This window comes from Panulirus ornatus, chromosome 43 (assembly GCF_036320965.1).
Source record: "Panulirus ornatus isolate Po-2019 chromosome 43, ASM3632096v1, whole genome shotgun sequence".
NCBI classification, from domain to species: domain Eukaryota; kingdom Metazoa; phylum Arthropoda; class Malacostraca; order Decapoda; family Palinuridae; genus Panulirus; species Panulirus ornatus.
The window spans coordinates 11,401,819-11,424,285 of NC_092266.1; the positions used below are offsets into that span (position 1 = coordinate 11,401,819).

Below are 22,467 nucleotides of genomic sequence, written 5' to 3' on the forward strand. Positions count from 1 at the left end.
ATTCACCAGTCGAGGCAAAATAGGAAGTGAAAATTCGCGGTAACTGTTTACCTTGTGCGACATTATTCGAGGTCAGACTGACTTGTTGAGAAAAAATTAAAATCATTGAGATTTTTAAGAATATATATTTTCGTACGCGGAAAAAGGGATTTTGATTTGTGCTAGAGAATCTACGTGGTTAAGATCGATCTTTCGCCAGAAAACGTAGGAATCTTAATTATTACAGCTTTTATTGGGCAAGTCGATTCACTCTGTAAAAAGAAAGAAAAAAAGTAAGTGCTCTTAAGTATGGGGAATATATGGACATAATGATACCTAGCCCTTTAACCGGGTTTCGCTCCCTGAACCTAGCCTAACTGAACGTGCACGTAGAGTAGGAAAACATTATTACCTTGGATGTGTCGACAAAGTCTTAACGATGACTCCTCAGTCACAAGGTCTGTATCATTTATCCACGTCAGTGTTTGAAGAGCATGTAGGTAATGCATTGTCTGTTTCACAAAATACAACAGAAAGTCCTGACTGATCACAATGAACGGTAATTTGCTGATAAGTCGAGAATGCTGGCCGGGCACTGGTTGTCGTATTCCCGCGAGATTCTAAATTCCGTACTCACAAAGATTTTATTTGTATCCTGTCGAATCCAAACTATAGTCTTTGGTCACTTACACGAGTTTTACTTTTAAACAAACAAAATTTAAACGTTGCAGTTCTCCAAAGCTGAGAGATGATGAATAATGAAAATATGGTAAACGAGCAGTTAACATTGCACTTCAAAGGAAGTTGAATGTTGTTGTGAGTTTCCGTACCCAAACATTACTGAAGCATAACACTGTGTGGATGAATATTCAATTTTTTTTCTTTTACACGTGAATAGGAACTTGCAGTACAGGAATATCGATATTGGCAACAACTGTTTTAAGTAGTCGACATAATTAGATAAAGTAATGTAAGGAAAGTAAATTTTCACCAGTTCTTCTTTTGTCAAGGACATAACAGATCATTAATATAATTGGAAAAGGCTCAAAACTTTTGAATTTAAAACAAGTTGATTCGCGTAATTATGGAGTGTTGCCTTCACTTCAACACTTCATACCACAATCACTGCATGAGATAAAGACGAAAAAAGATCGTTACTGGGTTGGAGTGAATAAGAGAAACCACAATGTTTCTTTGGTATAACCCTACGTTATTTCTACGGAAGATTTATTCACTGTTTGAAGTGCCTCGCCATACCATAAACTGAGGGATCTCCACATTTTCTTGTAATATAGCCTTAATTTTTCTAACTTCAGGAAACTCCAGGTTAGCTTAAACATGTAAATCTTTTAAATGCAGAGGACAGTATTTATAGAAGATTGCACACAGGACTGAAGAATGTGTGACCTTCAACTAACTCAGAACTGTATCGGAACATGGACTTACACGATGAAATACTTTCCAAGAGATACTTTTCTTAGAGGTGGATATCCAAGCCAATACAACTGTAACACTGATGTGGAAAATCATTGAAGATGTTTTTATGTAGCTGAAGGAAAGATTAAGAGAAGACATACAAGATGCAATTGATGATGCAAACGAAACCAGTTGCAGAATTTGAAGGATATACTTTACAGACACCAGGTTCTACAAGGGATCGTCGTGCGGATACCAGATGGAATGCAAGCACCTCTGTAATTATATATATATATATATATATATATATATATATATATATATATATATATATATATATATATATATATATATATATTTTTTTTTTTTTTTTCATACTATTCGCCATTTCCCGCATTAGCGAGGTAGCGTTAAGAACAGAGGACTGGGCCTTTGAGGGAATATCCTCATATGGCCCCCTTCTCTGTTCCTTCTTTTGGAAAATTTAAAAAAAAAAAAAAAAATATATATATATATATATATATATATATATATATATATATATATATATATATATATATATATTGTTTAATAATGCATGTATGTATACTTTTTTTTTAACAGTGGAAAGTGTAAAGAAGAATTATATGTTTGACAAAATTAAAATATATATCGCATTGTTTTGTGTATGAATAACAGGCCTACTTATGAACAGTTGAAAAAAAATAATGTAGTTGGGGCGACTCCGTTTTCTGAGTCAAAGTACATGGTTAAGAGCCCCTTCATAATTGTGTGGAATCATTTTGTCTGGTTATGAGAAGTGACGGTGACGGAGTGGAAAGGTGAGAAAGGTAAGACCAGAGTAAACCAGATATTAATGAGAAAAAAGTTTTTGATACGAATGAGAACTTCATCACCAACTAAAAGTCGTATGAAGGGGAGGATAAGCCTCCGTCGATTGTATTGATAACGCCATCGACCTTTAACCATAAACTAAACATTATAAAATACAATAGATCGTATTAAACCTACAAGTTCAACAGATGATAATATCATTAATATTATTTTTAACAGACACTTTATATCTCAAACCTGTAGAGTCCTTGAACCAAACAGGTAAGACTACGGTTGGTTAGTCGGTTGGTTGGTTAGATTATATAGTGGTATCTGTTTATTGCCTGAGCCAGCGTCAAAGATACAACCACCAGCCTCAAATAAGTGAACACCTGGTCGTAAAAATATTTTTATGGCCGCACACTTTTTTTTTCTTATGCAGTTAACCTTTTGAAGCTGTATATATTTGGCGATACACATCTAGTTGCATGTCTGAGTCCTTGGTGCAACACGCGAACTACATATTAATAACAATAAAATACAAAAATATGTTGCATGAATAAAACTGACAACGCTGAAAAGAATTTCTAGAAATCAAAATAAAGCTTGCATATTTTTCATCCATTTTACTTCCAAACTATATGTGATGGTTTATTTTGCCCTCTTTCTCAAGAAAACAATGTTGTGAAATCTCTAGTGGAAAACTTCAAAAACCATGTTGCGATTCTTGATATTTCATCAGCATTCACCAGTTTGTTGTATCAAACAAATAATTGCGACTGCAGTGCTGTCGTGTTCAGGTTCAGAATGTTTGTGGATTTGCCCTCAACAGATATCCTGAAGTTTTCATGAGGGAAAGACAACTAGTGGTGTAAAAGGCGATCAACTCGTTTCCATTTGATTGTGTGTGCAGATTTTCCTGATTCGATCTCTATAGGGCCTCATGTAGACGGTTAATTATCCCCCCCCAAGAAAAAACAAGGTATTAAAAGTAAATACCAGTTGCAAATGAACATGTTACCTATTTCTCCGAACAAGTGGGAAACATTTCGGATGAACAAGGACCAAAAGCGCGGAGCACGTGATTATTTGTCTCGTGTATCCTACCTCGCACACAAGGTTATCTACCCTCCCGTCTTGGGGTGGCTCCCTCCAGGTTGTGGTGGTGGCCAGAAATCTCTCAAGGTCATCACGTGATCATTCCAGCAGCCCGACCGGCTGGAGCTGGTGGTGCTCACGTGGCGGGTAGGATGGCAGGGGAGACGAGGAGAGAAAAGCCAGCTACAGAAGACGTAAATGAGAAACAAGAACGAAGAAGGGCTACAGTGGTGGGGAAGACCGCCATGGGTCGATAAGCCGAGTCGTATGTGAAGGAGAGTTGTCTACTAAGAAGAGGTTGCCGCCAGATTCAGTGAAAATACAATGTCAGGTGTGGCCACCGACCCCTGCGCCAGAGGCAAGGCAGGCGTGTAGTGGGAGCTAGTCTAGTGGTATCCGACTCAACCAACTACGTCAGTTGTGTGACGCCTCTTTACAGTACCTATTCAAAATACATGTAGGGTGCACGTTTGGAAGGTCTGTGTATTTGATCGAATGCGACATCTCTCATATGATAACTTAGAAAATTGTAACTGAATCGGAAGTGAAACCGAGGCAGCATCTCATAATCGGTGTGAGGGAGGGAGGATACGGGTACTCGCAATGATATTTTCTTGAAAACTGGTTGAAAGGAGGTGGCCTTTGTACGATGAAGACTGTAATTAAGACCAAAAAATCAGACATATTGGAAGGGTGAAGTGAGAGCAGGGATAGTTTTCAAAAGTCAGCAGTATCGATGAAAAACATCCATTGCTAATAGTATTCGCGTTTTGATACTCAGTAGAGGCACAGGACATGATATATATACATAGTGCAGTTTTCGTCTTACCACCTCTGTTTACCAAATGATTTCCTTCCCGCTTGACTCCCTCATCAGAATGTTGTTGACAGTGGAAAAGTGACTCAGACACGTGCACACTCACTGTTCGAACATATTCCTTTTTTTCTTTTTTCTTCTTTTTAGTATTACCCTCTCAAATACGCATGAAAACACCTGATATGGAACTAGTACATTCAGCACTTAGAATGTTATCTACAACAACAAATAGTTTTACAAGTATTTACACTTTTCAGATATGAATATTAATGGTCAATAGATCTGTGAAGCCTTAAATGCGCATTAAAATCATGTAGCAAGTCACATAACCTCTTGAATTTGTGTAGTTTTCCTGCACCTCACGACTCCTGGGATCAATGTTCACGCTGCCGAGTGCGGAAGACGTTGTCGTACAGCAGATGCCAATTGTTTGTCAGACGTGTCGTACAGCAGATGCCAATTGTTCGTCAGTGAGGGTATATGGTGATCTTCGAAATATATTTAGAAACTGAAAGGTGGTGAACGATTGTTCCCTTGGTGTCATAACTTGACCTTAAATGGCGCTAATATAACTGGGATAGGCTTGGAGCCAAAATGGTCGAATACCCTGCATCCTTTCGATTTATTTCTTCACTTTATATCCTCAACGATGCTGTTGATCCTCATTTCAACACTAGTTGCGTTCATATCAAAATGAAGTTTTTGTTCTTGATGTGGTTTGTAAGTGTGTTAGACACTTTTTTTTTTTAATAGATGAATTTGTAAGTGCAGTACATACCTCTGCAGGTAGTATGATGAATGTTTAGAAATAAAAAAATAGAAAAAATAATGTTTGAATACCCTATACACCATGTGCATTTTTATCATAGGTTTGGTATAATAAGTCCATGTTCGAATGCGTCTACATAGGTGATTTGTAGATGATTACGATCTCAGCCAAGCAAAGCAAGTGAAAGGAAATGCTAATGAATGTAAGATTTGTTTTCAAACACGTGAACAAAGTAATATATATATATATATATATATATATATATATATATATATATATATATATATATTCTATAGACCTAAGATGAATATTGATATTTAGTATCGATAAGGGTCTAGCGAGAACAACAAAAAGAAGTTTGTCAAAGAAGCTAAGCTACATGGAAATGTCGGAATGCATGGACTTAGTATTTTGGAAGAAAGACTGACCACAGAAGACGGCATTGTAAGTCTTTGCCTGGAACTGATGACGGTAACATGGAACTGATTGTGATGGGAAGGAACAAATCATCTACTGTGTCTGACACGAAGCTGAGTAAGTTAAAAAAAAAAAAAAAAGAAAGACGAGGAAGTATTACCTAAGCTGCAGAATAGTGTACAATGGAACACTAAACTGGGGACGTGATGAACGCTGAAACATGCGGAAGTTAAAGCTTTGTAATGGAAGAGGTTTGTAAGGGGGGTGGGGGACACACGTGTAAAACGTCTCATATAGCACATAAAATTGAATACGACTGCATATTTAGTTATTAATATTTTTTTTTTATCTATTTTATCCAATATGGTTGGTTTCTGAAACACCAGGTATCCAAAATTATCCATTTTATTTCAGTCAGGCTTTCGCCTTCATAGAGGCATCATCAGGAATCTACAAAAAAAGAGAAAATAAAATTCAGATGTGAAATGGAATATATATATAAGAAACGAACCACAGTACATAGAACGTAAAATAGTGAATGAAAACTATGAACTATAAAAATTAAGAAGTGTCATAACGGGTAGTATAAGCTACAACCTAAAAACAAAATGATACAAATATAAAAAAAACTTACAAAAAATAGAAGTCTTACACGAAATAGGAATTTAGACAGTCCATCTCTAAATACACTGAGTTAAGCCAAGCGAGATCGTTATTGTCCGAGTGTGGCACCGAGATCAGGTCGGCCTCGTCTGATTCTGACCTTAACCCAGTCCTGGGTTGGTCAGTGGCTCGTTCCCCCTATCCTGAAATGGTGGACTCGTTAGCTTATGGCGGGTCATTGACATGCTCCTCCTGTTCTGAAATGGCGTTAGGTCTACGTTCTGTTGGTGGGCCACAAAGGATGTGTATGGTGGTGGCCATGTTTGCCTCGATGACAGGTGCTTTCTATATATAGACCGTACGCGGAGGGGAGGTAAAATGCTCAGGGGAACAGCCACTCGGCGGGCGGGAATGTCCATCATCTCGAAACATCACCACCCAGACGATGTCTCCTCGCAACACTCGTTAGGTGTCAGCGCTGTGGTAACCACCAATTATATAAGCTACATGCGCTTTACTGGGTTCCCATTTCCAAATAATTTAAGGGTATGTATAAGTGAAAAAAAAAGTATATGATGGATACAACTCAGTAACTGCCAATGTTTACGGTGAGGGCAGACGATATGAAGGTAATCTTTCCTCCTCTCGGTGACACTACCACGCATGGCAGAGGCCTGTTATTCAATAATGTTATTTGTTTCTCGCAACATCATCGTCACCCATATATTGCTATAACAAATAACATTATTCAAAAACAGGCCTCTGCCATGCGTGGTAGGTCACCGAGAGGAGGAAAGATTACCTTCATATCGTCTACCCTAACTAAACATTGGCAGTTACTGAGTTGTATCCATAATATACTTTTTTTTTCACTTATACCTTTAAATTACTTGGAAATGGGAACCCAGCAAAGCGCATGTAGCTTATGTAGTTGGTGTAGAGACGGCGGCAGCTTCTGAAAAGGTGAGGGGGCTCACTAGAGCAAAAGCCAATGATCTGAAGGCAACGATGCAGCATACTGCAGTTTTACACTAGTCTAAAGAAAATGGGGGCTGATCCCATTTCATTTCGAAGTTTGTGTGTGTGAGGGGGGAGGGGTGGCCTTAAGACCGTCCCCCCTGTGGCGCTGCCAGTGTAGTCGTTTCCACAGCGCTGACACCTATCGAGTGTTGCGAGAAGACATCGTCTGGCTGGTGATGTTTTGACATGATGGACATTCCCGCACCGCCGAGTGGCTGTTCCCCTGAGCATTTTACCTCACCTCCGCGTACGGTCTATACATACAGATATAATGATATGGGATATATCTAGCCTATAGAAACCGTAGTTCACTACCAATTGTGCTCTATGTTTGGAGTAATTTGTTTCTGTTTAGTTTATGTTTGCTACAGAACAAATAAATAATGAATAGCCCTCATTCGAAAATGTTGTCCTTGACTTCGACCGTTTGTGATACATGTTTAACACTTTTAACATCCTATCTAAAGTGCTATCTTAAATCCTGTAGATTTTTGTTCCCAAATTTTACCATTATTACATAGAAGAACAGGTCTGATTATAAACTTTGAACACATAGTGTGAATAAATGGATAACGGCACAAACATTGTACATGAACCAATCAGCTACCTTAACTATGGAAGAGGGTCGTGGCTTCTTGGCCAATTTAGCGTACGGTGACTTTAGTAGAGGTTTTGGTGTTATTTACTATAATTTCTCGTTAGTCTCTTACCATGCTTTTGTTCCTAATGTACAGTTCAGTTTATGGGTTGATGCTGACAGTTCCGAGTATTGCATCGGTACTCATAGACCACATCGGTACGATTCAAACTTTTCGAGCTACCTGCCATATTTTTGCTTATTACAAGCGATTTTTTTTTTCGGATTAATTTTGAAGTATATCAGACTGATACTTTTATCTTCATCAATCGCTTTGCAGTTCCCGGCCACAACAGTCGCACGATCTTCTCGTCCTTTCGATATGTTTTTACAAATATGTTCCTGTAGTAAACCTTCAAGCTGTCTCGTTGAGGCTGTTTGCCAGGAGATGCTCTAGCATGTTGGTCACAATGGCATCAAATTCAGTATTTGAATATCCATCATTAATTAACACTTGCCCGATATGACTGAGTTCTTGGTGTGGGAGTTGCCAGGTTGAGCACACCTTGATCACCTTTTCCCCGTATGCACGAATGATTCCTCTTGTAATTTTGAGTACCTTCACTTATTCCATTCATGCATTTACCTTAGTTTGTGGGTTTTCTGTAGACGTCGGTGTCGAAAGATCCTGTTGTGGCGCTAACCATTACATCCAGGAGAGGAATATTACCATCATAATTCAACTCTACTGTAAATATTAAGCCTGAAGTTCCTTGGAGTCAGTCACGTTGGTTTGCCACAGTAAGTTTAAGTTATGTACGCAGATAAAGACATCGTCTATGTATCTCCAGTAAATCTGGGGTGTCATGTTCTCAGGTCGCAGTGCTGTAGTTTCGACATAGGGCATAAATTTTATGCCTGGGCAAACAGAACCTCCAGGGGATACCCCATGGCTATTCCATACACCTGCCGGTAAAGCTTGCTTTGTGGACATTTGAAAGGTGCTTCCAAGGTGCAGGCACGTAACATTTCTTTTCATATATTTCTTGGCATCTTCATTAGAGGTAAGACATGATGTTGGTATACATGATCCAGAATGATGTCTATTGTCCTCTCCGCTGGTACATTTGTGAAGAGAGACTCAACATCCAGGAACGATCTGATACCTTGTGGTTCTATATTTCTTAGGATGTCAATAAACTCTATAGTCGATGGTAGAGAATACGTTATAGATATGTTTGGTGAGATCAGTTGGTTTAGTTTCTTGGCTAGCCTGTTGGTAGGGGACGGGATCTGGGAGATGATCGGCCTTAGAGGATTTCCCGGCGTTTGCGTTTTGACGAGCGTAGAAATATCTTGCTTCGAAGTCACCCTTTAGAAGATCGAATTTGATGTAATCTTCACAGCGTTTTTAGTCGTAAATAATGAGTTAAGGCGCTTTTTTTTTTTTAGTGTATCTGTGGGATGTCTTGAAATCTGACGAAATTTTGCAGAATCTTGAAAGTGTTTGACTTGTCTGTACGTCTGGCAACGAACCCGGTTGTTTCGTCGCTTCCCGTTGACTTGGTGTGTGAGTGGTTCTTCCGAAGAGCGATACCAACTCTCCGCCTGTAACTGTTTTCGTAAGTTGGAGGTTCACTATAGCTTTCCCGTCTCTTTGCAATTTACACAGATCATCATAGAGGGTTGAAAGTTCCGCCTTCTTGGTAGCCTGTTCATATTTTGGAGATAGGTAACAATTAATTCCAAGATTAAGGAATGCTATCTGATCCTCGGACAATTGTTCCCTTGAGAGATTTGTAAAACTGAGGAGTGGCAAGTGAGCCACCATATAGCCTGGATAGTTTCTTCATGATGCGAGTTTCAGTGGTCCTAGCATGCGTCTCAATAATATTGTAAGGGCCTCGTCTGCACAGTATCTTACATCATGGCCAGTTTCAACTTTATTACATTTTGCAGAAGTTTCCTTCAGTTCTCTTTTCAGTCTTTCCAACTGCCTTTCTTTCAAACGTATGTGTTCCTCTATCACCTATCTCCGGAAGTCATGCTTAAACCGTCGTTGCTGTACTGCTCGGTCGTGTAGTCGTAAATTAGTGTAAGCTGGGAGCAGGTTTTCTCTAATGCGCATAGAAATGAATACGACAGCATATTTACCGTTATTATGTGTGTGTGTGTGTGTGTGTACATCTTGAATACTCTTCCTTTTATCTGGTCTAGAAATATTGCCCGATCTTTCCCATTGTGAACACAGAAAAAAAGAAGAAAATGAATGTTCAGACGATTATTGTGAAACAGCTTTAGTCAATCAGGTTCGGTCACGCCATATGTAATGTTTACCTTGGTATGTTATTGTGAGGAGAGGAAAACATTCATTTTAGGAAGTGACTCGCTGACTTTGCCTACAGATGACGTATTTATAAGATTCTTATATGTTTGTTACGGACCCATGTCTTCACTTGCTCCGTTCTGTGCATTGTAACTGACTTTAGTCTTTAAACTCGTAACAGTTGAACAAATCATTTTGGTAATGCTGTGTTCCGGATAGGCAGACACATACACATGACAGCCAAACGTGGTAAGTCGTGTATTACTTTACCTACCGTTACAAAGTTGTTTGTAACCGGAACGAAAGTTAATCTGAACGAATTTATTTTTAAGTGATCTCGTGTAAACATACCCATTCATAACACGTAATAAACAGTTGGGTAGGATGGGCAAGCTAGGTTGACGAAGGAGTTTAAGGTCGATCTCGTGCTGTCACAATTTCTTTCGTGATCCCCTGAATTATATAGAAATAAAAATCTGTCTCCAGTACACCTAGATGATAGCGACAAACATGTCCATTGTTGTGGGAACGCTGGAGGAGGGAGGCTTGAGAAACCAGAGTCATCAGTACCCGTGATGATGTTTATGGTCACATGTTAATGGTCACGTCAGTCCTCTATATTTATGTTGGATCGTCCCTCTGCATAAGACAAGGATATAACAATGCAAAACGCCTGCGAATGTAAGATATTCCGAGTGTCCGTAACTTAAGATTCTTTGCCACACCACAAGGTCTGTTGTATGGCCTACTGCGTCAAAATCACCGACAACTTGAGAATAGCGAAATTGGTAACATGACGAGAGACCTTGTACTCTGGAGCCTTCAGACGACAGCGCAGAGAGAAAGAGAAATCAGCAACCCGATATTGATCAACAACTGAGTCATGTATTGGACCCGCCTTAGTCAGGTGGTGGATAGCTGCCCGTCAGCCATCTTTTGAACGGGTTGACCAGAGTGCAAGTGGATGTCGCTTCCCTGCCACTCAGTCGTGCGAATCAATTTCAAGCATATACCAAGCGTGAGTTCAGTTACCAAACTAGTATATTAATCTATATCATAACGCAGCAACCCATATGTTTTCTGTATTGCTAATATTTCATCTGATGTATATATATGTATTTATGTATATATGACAGACGGTCGAAGACCATGGCGCAGTTGGCAGCAGTTTCCACCATCGTGCACGCCACTCCACATACACTTTCGTCGATCATCGCTACACGCACTCTCTCTCTCTCTCTCTCTCTCTCTCTCTCTCTCTCTCTCTCTCTCTGATCTGCATTTTCTCTTTCTTTTAGAAAGCGACATCTTCAACATTAGTCTTACATACAAACACTGTGCTGGCTTTGAAGGATTATGGTTGACGCTCCGAACGGTAACCTAACACAAGGTAGAGTTTTCTTTCACTAGGCTTAGAGTCTTATAGTAAGTCTGCAATTGCGCATTTCAAGAGTTTATTCGAACAATCTCATTTCACAGATTCCTTTGTAACTAGCCGATGCTATTAGAGGTTATAAGGAAATACAGCATTTTTGTAAGGAAACAGATTTTAAAGTTAATCACAGATGTTGCTACCCTTAGCGTCTTTAACGGCTGAGGTGTATTGAGGAGCAGAGAGAAAGGCTGCAGACGACAGATTATGGACAAATTCTCGATTGAGGAAAGGCAAATCATCAGAAGTTAGTTAAGTTAGTTAAGGAAGGAACAGAGAAGGGGACTGGATGAGGATGTTTCCTCAGAGGCCCAGTCCTCTGTTCTTAACGCTACCTCGCTGACGCGGGAAATGGCGAATAGTATGAAAGAAAAAAGAAAGATGTATATATATATATATATATATATATATATATATATATATATATATATATATATATATATATATATATATACCAACTTGCCTCTGCCGCCGTACCGAGGAAGCCCCAGAACAAACGAATTGTAGCCTCGTTTTGCACACGTTCATTTATCAGGTATCATGTAAAATGTATACTCATGTATACATTGATAAGTATGCAAACGTAAAATAAATGAAACCGGACTGAATCACTGTAGCTGGTTTGTTACTAGAAATTACAGTATCGATAATAGGATATTTTCCTTTTTGAAAGGCCTGAATGAACCATTCGAACTTGTGTTGGGCAAGATATTGTGAAACAGAGATCACTAGCGGTTAACTTATGGTCCACAACAATGCTATTTATCGATGAAACTGATGTCAGTGCGTGAATCACATTTTTGGGCATGATTCCGTTAACAATTATACAAGATGATCTTATTGCAACACCACATACAAGAGCAATTTACGTAAAAGATAAAACGTAATATCTAAGCTTGTCTTATTGAGTATCTATGATACTGTATGTTTTAACTAATGCATATCTAACGGACACGATTCGTATATAATGATGTAGAAAGCGAAAAGCAGTTATATGTAATTACTTCTTCCGCCGTAACTGGTAAGACCAAGGAAGAAAGTAACAGTGTTCTCATTGTCATGCAAAGTATATCGAAACCAGAGTCCGCCATCTACCACCCACAAGTGTATCGCGACCGCTCCATAACCCTTGGTTCAACCTAATGACAGCATATCCACACCTCCCTCAATGGCAGCACAACTCCCCTCCCCTAGTAAACCACATCGCGCCAACTTATTCCAGCCAGTGCACGTCGCTTCTTGCCATCCCGAATATTCAGGTCCCGACACCCTAAAGCTTACATCACAATCCATTCTTCCATTTCCGCGGTTTCCCCCACTCCCTTGCTTCCCCCGATTGTCAAATACATTCTCCCTCTCACCCATACTTCACTCACCCTGCCCAAGTGTTCGAACCATATCGCAGTGTTACATTCTTAGAACCATCAAGCGTACCCATATTTACTCAAACACTGGCCATTCTCCACACGACTGACCACTCTCTTTCCACACGCTCCAAACAGCCATATCTTCCATTCCACGACTCTCCCCAGCCCCAATGGTTCCATCCGCTGTCGCGTCCATTCCTAGGTACCAGAACCATTCCACTTGCACCAGACATAGGTGGATTAGGTGGGGAGAAGGGTCATGGATCCCCTCATGAAAATGTTCAGGGATTCCCAAGTGAAACGTTGAATAAATCATTTTTTTTTTTATTACTTTAAGCACTTTCTTACTGGAAAGTAGATGAACCGCACATTTGAAAACAGGTTTTTCATTTTCTCAAAAATCCGTAAATTCGTTCCCTTGTCTGATCTTTTTTCTCTTCATAATTCAATATGTCAATTACGACCCGGCCTTGATGTGGACTTCTGTCCGTGACTGGAGCCTTCGTCATAAAGAAATTGTACATAATTGTCTTTTCAGCGAGAGTGCGTGTCGTGATGTTACTACGGTATGGGAGTGATATAATTTTATCTCGGCCCCTGCCAGAGTCAGGGTATATCCCCACAATCGACTGGACTGGACTTTAATCCGTCCCTGTCTTCAGTTCATTCTCATTTGAATGTACACTCAAACCGCCATGTCATCGTATCATACATGTAGATCATGCTACAAAAAACGTTTTGTACCCTGTGGTAAACTGGAGAGTATTACAAGGACGCAACATTTCTTGGGAGTTCCTGGAAACAATTATAACCTGTCGCTCAGATGGTCAAGATGTTGCTGCTGCCCAGGTGCCAAACGTACAATGCACCTTGTATTTAAAATCGCCATTATTTGCTCTTGCCTACGGCGAACCATAAGGTCTGTGAACTCTGCTGTTGTTCTCGATGCTATGTATTCTCGGTTCAAGATGGCTGACCAAATCCAGTAGCCATGATATTTAATTGTTGACACAAGAGGCACTAGCATTCCTGACTGAGTTGCCAGCAGATAATAAAACAATTTGCTCATGGCGATAGCTCATGCCGCTCCCATGCAATCTTGAGCTGAGCATATTAACAGATCACGCTAGTGCGCGTGAGCCTAGTAGATTAGCAGTCATTTCCGGTCCTGCCCATCAAAATGAAGCTCAAGTAGTTCTTCGTATATATGTATACACCATCCAAGGTTAAGTGTGGAAATACTCATGTCTGTTCTCGAGAAGAACTGCGATTTTGAATCGTGTTTGCATTGGGTTCAAGTTCCCACTGGGACCGGGCGTATAAAATCTGCCAATATGAGGAGACATGGTCTATAAAATTCTCATTAACAGTTCAGGTTCATTATCTATGCAAGAGGAAAGTCGTTCGGCCTAACGAAAGCGTCCAAAGGAAAGGTCGCACGAGAGAGACTAAAGGATCAGTAGGATGCAGCTGAATTGGAACGACTATACAGCACTTTCGTAATGGAAGCTCCCTAACACAGAACCAGAAATGGTGTTATAGGCAACGCTGCGAGAGATAAGACAAGGGAGTTTTGTCGCTGTTGAAAGAGGGAGTGAACTGGCCGCATTTTAGGTTCGAGGGTTAGAAAATGGTTGAACACCTGACGACTCTACCGTTAGGTTCCAGGGTGTCGTGTTAGTGGAACATAATACAAGGGACACAAAACAAGCCTTCATAACACCCAGCGACTTTGCATCTGGAAAATAATTGATAAAACAACAAAAATATATGAGTAACAACATATATTTCATAGACATAATTTTTTGCCGTCTTTCCTATTATTAGTCCCCCGTTGTGGCCCCTGGGGAGCGGAGACATATTCCAAACCTTCCTCTGGGTCTGTGTCAGCCCCCAGCGGCCCTGATTATACTATGTTAGAACGTAATAATAACACGGTGCAAACTCGAAGTCATAACCGTTTCTGCGTGTCATGTTCGGGTACAATTTTTGTTTGTTTCACTATATGCAAAATTGTGGCGACACATAACTTTAGTTTTATTCAGCAGCATAGACCTGTGCTGTATTGCTGTATGTATGACCCACTTTGATGTTCTGTTGCCGTCTCGAACATGCACAGAAATACATATTTTCAATGCCAATGGTAATTTATTCTAAGCATGTAAATTTAAAGTAATACAAGGACTCCACTATCAATCTCCTTGACTTTTAGCAATTGACTTTTGATATTTATAAGAAATTTACAGGAACTATGCCACGATTTGTTGATCCACAGTTTGTTGATAAAAATAATTATGCTTTTATGAAAACAGCATATTCGTTCATTTATGATATAGAGCTACTGACTTGCTAGTAATTACTTTTTTTTTTGTATAAGATCGGCGGGGTTTGTATTTCCTTCTTTAGCGCATCTCACATTTTACATGCAACCCGTTCACCATAGTGGTTTGAACTGACAGAATTGAAAAGAACAGACGATGCGCTATACTTTTGCTGGAGCCCTGTGTATGTGCGTTCGTTGGCGTTTCCCTTATGAACTAGGTGTTTTTGTTATGAGGTAGATCTCGGAGTTTGAATACATGACAGTGTTTGAGCCTTCCTTTTCTATATTTCTCTCTTAGTCTCTGGGCTGACTGATGGGAGGGGAGGAATATGTTCTTTGGAAGCCTCGTCGTAACCCGTCATACTAGTAAGTGGGCGGGGAGTAAGGCATTCGCAGGAAGCTTGGTATCCATGCATGGATAAACTTGCTGGGGTCCCATTAGGCAATAAATCATCAACAACACCAACACCTTACGCCTGTAGACTGCATTGCGACTCTCAGACAATGAAAAGGGTAAGTAATCAATGAGTCAAGGTGACCATTAATCAATTACTGTAGTCGAGTTAGATGTTCCGACTAACATACTGCTTGAGGACATGTTCCACATTTTGTAAATCGATATTATTACATCCCACATACCCGTCTAGTTCTGAAGTGTGATTATTTCATTGCATTCTTTTTTTTATATAGATATTTTGGGAAATTATTTGGAAAGTCATTAAAATGGGGTTCATTTGAAATGCCACATAACCAAATCAGCTGTGTAAATGTGCGAACTAACGAACAGTCCGACTAGTCAGCCTAACCTAATCTAGCCTTCAAAACGGGAAACCTGGGCCTCCTGACCCAACCTAACGGAGCGTAACTCTGAGGTGACGCTCTGGAAAAATATTGGCAAGCTAGGCTGCATAATTATGTATGATGGACAGTTGCCGATCAAGCGGCAAAATAACCACTACGTTATTGTTGTGCTGCCGATGAATACAATGAGATAACATTTTACTTTCGGGGCACATATATTAGGGGTGTGTGTTTGGTGAGGTTTTCGTAAGGTTGTGTTGATTTGTACAATTACTTCACCTATAACATCGTTTAACCCCACATTTTCCGTGACCTCTATACCCCTCCCTACCATCAGCGAGTGGTGCACCCTCTACCGGCTTTAACTCTCTTCGTGCCGGCTAAAGGATCTCAGACCCCACAATGGCGGTTTGACCGTATTTTCATATCTCCACTCTGTGTGGGATTCATTCTGACGCCCCGAGACCTGTCCTCAGCTTTGCCACTCCCAGAAATGTAGTGAAGAAAGGTCATCACAGAGAAAATGATGCCTTCCACTTTGTCCTACAAATGAAAATTGACGTTAATCACTCAGACCTGTTAACCCAGATACTAGGAATGACGCGATGGTCTTTTGTTGAATTATAGTTCCATGATTAACAAAAGAGTCGTCATTCTCGTACGCTTTACGATAAAACACGTATATCCTTCTGCTTGCTCACGCTTACACTTTTTTACTGTCAAGTTGCACACGGTACTTGGATCTGTCATCCTCTGCACCTCGTATGCCTTACCCAACCGTAGCATTCTCCTCCACGACCCGCTCACAGTATTTAAGCACCTGCTTTCCCGTCTAACTCCCTGGTTGACCTAAATGCCCCTTATAGAGTATTTCACCACTCCAGACCCGGCACGCACGGGGACAGCCTCTTAACTACACCCTCAAGCATCTTAACTGACTAGGACCTGTTTTTCATACCTGTCCCTCGGGCAGTGTGGGTAGAGGCAGATCTGACCGGGTTCAACAGAACCAGCAGTTTACCTTCATGGTCATTATCTGTCTCCTGGGCCCTCGCTTTGGATTTGAACACATTATTCTCTTCCTCCACTTCTCTTATAACTCAATTAAAACTCGTTACTCCCCGCGGTCCTGTTACAGTAAAACGGACTAGGACACCCTTACAAGTTCTTTTACACACTGCACGCACACCATCAACAGGAGGCAAACAGACAGGACACATAACAGGCAAATCATAGATGTTGTCTACGCAACCATCCCCCCACTCCCACTCCCCCCCCAAAAAATAGTACACTTCAAGGTAAACCTTACTCTCCACACACACACACACACACACACACACACACAAAGCGACTCCTCTCGTGCTACTCTCGTCGGTTGGGTAGAATACAGTCGGACTTTACTACACTCCGTAACCACATCCTCAGCAGCCTTACAGATAGCAGGGGACGCTAACAATAACCCTAGTTTCCGCTGCAGAACTAAGCCGAGTATCATCCATCCCTCCATGACTTCTGGGAACAGATCCACAGATTAAGAGGCCCAGCCAAGACAAGATAACTTGATCGATCGTGGAAACAACACTGTTTTCAGTTAGTACACCCAAAGACGCAACCACCTTTTTGCTTAGACCAAATCATAAACATGCGCTCTCCCTCGCACTCACGACTCACCCATGATGTTCGCCAAGATCAAGCGCCTCCACTTGAAAACCCCTAAATAGCCCAGGTAGCTTAGTCATGGGCTGCCAGTTACTTGGATATCTCTTTGATAGCACCATGACAGCATTTGCCACCCTCTACATCGCTGTGGTAGCCTCATGCTATTTTCCAGCCAATTTTAAAACGCTTCTTTTTCTTTTCTTTTTTTTTTTTTTTTTTTTGGCTAGGCAGACACTACTGCTTCGTAACTAGAAAAATCACGTCACACCCTCCTGAATTCATAATGTTGAATCTGTAATTCAAAATAAAGTGAGTAATATATTCAAAGTAATAACTCGATAGTGATAACTCAGGGTAACGTGCATATAGGGACAAACAGGATATACCATCTTCGTTGTGTTACTGATAAGAAGTAAGTGCTCCACAAACAGTAAAATCCGAGAACAGCTTACGTAATAGAGATAAAAAAAATATGCCCTTGTGTACTTTCTCTGTGGGGTATGGGCGGCGGCGTTCTACATCTAGGGCCCTCACACACACACACATGCAGAGTGGCCGGCAACTGACACAGCTGAGACGGGATCTTAAAAGCTGCTTCAACTGTTGATGAAAAAAAAAATTCCGTACGAAGGCGCCTCCTATCCTGTAAGTGTATGCCATTAAAACCCTTTGTTATGTGAATATTCTAATGATATCGTAGTTTTACCATAAAATTAAGATAGAAAGTGATATTATTTTATTACAAATCATAGATGGCAGGCAGGAAATGTCCTGTGCTCGCAGTTTCTCAAAGGCTACTGGTAATGTGGTAGACATTTGCACCATCATCTGCCCATCTTGCTCGGAAAGTGATGCTTAAAGCATATGCCAATGAAGTTTATCTCGTGTGGATAGATGTGGATATTATGTGTAAGATTCCCACTAAGCGAGTGGATGTTGAGTCGATCGGCTGAGCGTTAGTTCTAAAGAGGATCTGTTAAGCTTGAAGAGCAGTGATACACTCTATTGCCGAACTGGTTAACCAATCATTAGCTTACATTATACTCGAAAGATCTCATTTGGTAAAGATCACTGAAATAACATAAACGTCTTAATAAAGTGTGGTGACGAAAGATGTCATATGTAATAAAGTACAAATCGCTTTTTACGAAGTTTATGGGAAAAGCTAAATTCTGGGCAAATGGTTGTTTGGCGCCACCGACCGAACGCATGCGCACTTGTTTAGAGTCGTATTGTGAAGGTTAGATTATAATTATAATTAGCTCGAAACCGGGAACCCCTGAAAAAAAACAAAAAAAAAAACTACGCTACTGGTTACAGTCTGATGCTCATGAAGGAGGAGGGTTCTTCACTCGCACTAAAAACCTGTAACCTTCACCTCAACCATGGTATCTTTCATTAATGATGTATAATTTGAGGCAGTATTTGGGGTATTATGCTGACCGCTCCGCTACACTTGTGTCGTATTCACGGCCGATCTCGAACACTTAGAGAATGGTTACAACTTCAGAGGTCTCAGAAATTTTCTGAAAAGTATGGCGTTAAAACCTGTCCAGTCCTCCTTCATGTGGCCTTCCTACTTCAATATTTTTTCTTCCTCTGGCAGTAGTGGTAATTGCAGTAAAGTAGTCCTACACTACTCTTTCATTAATGAAGTGACCCCGTACCAGTAACCTTTTACTTCGTCTCTTACTTTTTTCCAACACTCAGAAATAACTTCCAACAGAGACAACATCACATTATTATTATTGGTCAGTGTCATCGTTTTGCCAAGGTGCTGAACACAGTGTCTTGAAGACTCGTCAACCTTTCCACACTGATAAGGGTGTAACGCTCTCCAGTTTAGTATTAATGTACCTGAAGCCACTGATCAGCTCCTGAGCTACATTAATGAATTACTGTGTTCCATGAAATTCTTAGTTTGGATTCTATCCTATGTTGTTAAGAGGATGTTTTTCTGTGCGTTGTCCGGGGTTCCAGCGTATGACTAAGATACTCTTCCTTAGCCAAACAAAACCTAAACTAAATCTAGCCCAAACAGCTTTTATGGAAGGAAATTACGATATCGCTCTAACGAAAAGTGACCACCTTATTTTCTTAAGTGCTTCAAGAAACCATGTAATTTTTCCTCCCTTGCCAGGATTCACCCTGAAAATCAAGTTTGTCGATCACGTAATCATCTGAGGCCTCCATCATTGACCATTGTTTAAATGTCATTCAAAGCGTAACTCCCAAGACAAAGCGTAATCCAAAGCCTACCACCTACATCAAGACGCCATCCAAAGCCTATCACCCAAGTCAAAACGTCATCCAAAGCCTATCACCCAAGTCAAAACGTCATCCAAAGCCTATCACCCAAGTCAAAACGTCATCCAAAGCCTATCACCTAAGTTAAAACGTCATCCAAAGCCTATCACCTAAGTTAAAACGTCATCCAAAGCCTAGCATCCAAAACACTCCTCACCCTCTCTCATGGAGTCCTGGTTATACTCCCTCATATCTTCTCATAAGTAGGTCTCCGTACCCTTCCACAACCGTCATGGGAAATCCGCTCCGCTTTCCGACACCCATCTGAGGTTGTGCTTTCATGGCGCGTATATACCCTCTTCTATCACAGACGCTCAAGTCATGCTTAAGAATATGCTCTTTAATCTTATCTTTTTTGTTTATCATATCTCGTGGAATTTCCGAGTGTCAGGACTGTGTCACGACAAAGAACTCTTTCTTACAACAGCGACAATAAAAAGAAATGAAAATAGTTTTTAAAGTAATTTGTTTTTTACGAGTGTCTGGATAGTGTTGTCCTGAAGGTCTTACAACAACAGCAGCAAGAGATAAAATTTTTGTAAAGGAATTTATCTTTCCTGTTTTCTTGTGTCCAAAATCATTGCTCTTGAACGATATAGGTTTGTACTAATAGGGTGGTAAGGTGAGGTGCAAAGGAGGGCACTTTGTCAAACTCCGTGTGCCTGCCCAGAATTTAGGTGTTCGCTTACGATATTATCAGAAATATCATAACAGAAGAAATACCCTGATTTTACAGTGTTGGTACGAGTAAAATTTTGTGAACACCTGACAGATTGAAGCTGTATTTTTCAAGTTGTCGGCAGATTTTTTTTCAATAGAATGTGGGTTGCGGAGTAAGGTTAGAAGTTGGAAAATGAGTGAAATATTCTTGGGGTGGGGTGGTGGGGGGACAAAATAATGTATTGCCCAGAGCACCAGACAGTGTTACAACTTCACTGCCATCTGCATATTGTGTGTGATGCGAATCACAGCACGAACTAAAACCAAAAATAGTCCCCATTAAACTGCCTCAGCATATTGTTGCACGGTGTCTCCTTACACTGGTAAATGCGTGAGACGTCTTTGAGAGTACATGTAAATATGACAAGGATATTTTCTTACAATTAATTTTGCACGAAAGCTCACTTGGGAACTTATTGTGCTTCATTTTCCCCGTGGACTCATAGGAATATATATATATATATATATATATATATATATATATATATATATATATATATATATATATATATATATATATATATATTTTTTTTTTTTTCTTTTCTTTTCTTTCAAACTATTCGCCATTTCCCGCATTAGCGAGGTAGCGTTAAGAACAGAGGACTGGGCCTTTGAGGGAATACCCTCACCTGGCCCAATTCTCTGTTCCTTCTTTTGGAAAATTGTCTCTCGCGTTTGCGAGGTAGCGCAAGGAAACAGACGAAAGAAATGGCCCAACCCACCACCATACACATGTATATACATACACGTCCACACACGCAAATATACATACCCATACATCTCAATGTACACATATATATACACACAAAGACACATACATATATACACATGCACACAATTCACACTGCCTTTATTCATTTCCATCGCCACCTCGCCACACATGGAAGAACATCCTCCTCACGCCTCATGTGTGCGAGGTAGCGCTAGGAAAAGATAACAAAGGCCCCATTCGTTCACACTCAGTCTCTAGCTGTCATGTAATAATGCCCGAAACCACAGCTCCCTTTCCACATCCAGGCCCCACAGAACTTTCCATGGTTTACCCCAGACGCTTCACATTCCCTGATTCAATCAATGTATATGTATATATATATATATATATATATATATATATATATATATATATATATATATATATATATATACATATATATATATATATATTCCTCAAACTATGTATCCTTATGTCGATCAACGTTTCCTGTGTAGCTGGTTGTCGATCAACGTTTCCTGTGTAGCTGGTTGGCAATGTCTGCCATTTATCTGTTCATATGTCCAAAGAATAACTTAGCAATGAAAAACGAGTTTCTGAGTCGGGGGACATTGCCCATCTGTATCGGACTTAAGTTTACGTTCGTCATGGATGTTTATCATGCATACTATCAAAGAAAACTGAACTTAAGTGGATGACTATAGAAGTTATATTGTGGCCCTCCCTCCCCCAAAAAAGTAACATACCCAAAATCTTCGCAGATAGTGTGTTATGATGTCTGAAACGTGTTTATTTTCACGTTGTTACGTACACCTTGCTGTTGGATTGACTTATTTTTAGTTTTCCACTTCTTGTTTTTACATAAATGTGGACTTAGAAACCACAAAACATTTTTCTCATCATACAGTGGAATTGGTGGAGAATTTACCCCTATGTAGAGAAACAAATCATACGATTTTTGTTTTTGTTTTTCAGTTATATCAAGAAGGTTGGAGGCAGACTCTTAGTGGCGCTGTATTAATAATATTGTTTGAAAATCTTTAATGGAATTCAGTCATAGTAAACACATTAAAATTAACCTAACGAGGTTCTTGTAGCGTCATGTAATGTATTGTAACGTGTATGGAACCTGGTTCTGGCTCAGTGGCCCATCTGAGCAGTGGACATCTGAGAAGTCCAGCTACTCGCATGATTTTAAAGGCCAGATCCATTAAGAAGTGTGTTCCATAAGTTGTCCTTATGCTTGTCATGAAGCTGTTTCGTCCTGCAGTCTGACACATAAAGGGTCTCTCTCCAGATCATTTTTCCACG

The 22,467-nt window shown here is 40.1% G+C and overlaps 1 protein-coding gene and 1 long non-coding RNA gene across 3 annotated transcripts in view; one reads left to right on the forward strand and one right to left on the reverse strand.

The window, feature by feature from the left end:
• LOC139762316 (organic cation transporter protein-like) overlaps positions 1-22,467 on the forward strand; it is a 346,799-nt gene that overhangs the window by 29,750 nt on the left and 294,582 nt on the right. The window contains exon 1 of one of the 2 annotated variants that reach the window (XM_071686949.1): positions 18,040-18,062. The exons of the other annotated variant lie outside the window; for it this stretch is intronic. The gene's annotated coding sequence lies outside the window, so the exon portion shown is untranslated. Of the gene's footprint in view, positions 1-18,039; positions 18,063-22,467 lie in introns of those variants that run through there. 2 annotated transcript variants of the gene reach the window in all.
• On the reverse strand, positions 5,697-6,496 carry LOC139762319 (uncharacterized). The gene is made up of 2 exons (XR_011715693.1): positions 5,962-6,496; positions 5,697-5,759 (listed from the first exon to the last, which is right to left on the reverse strand). It is a non-coding gene; the product is annotated as an uncharacterized lncRNA (long non-coding RNA).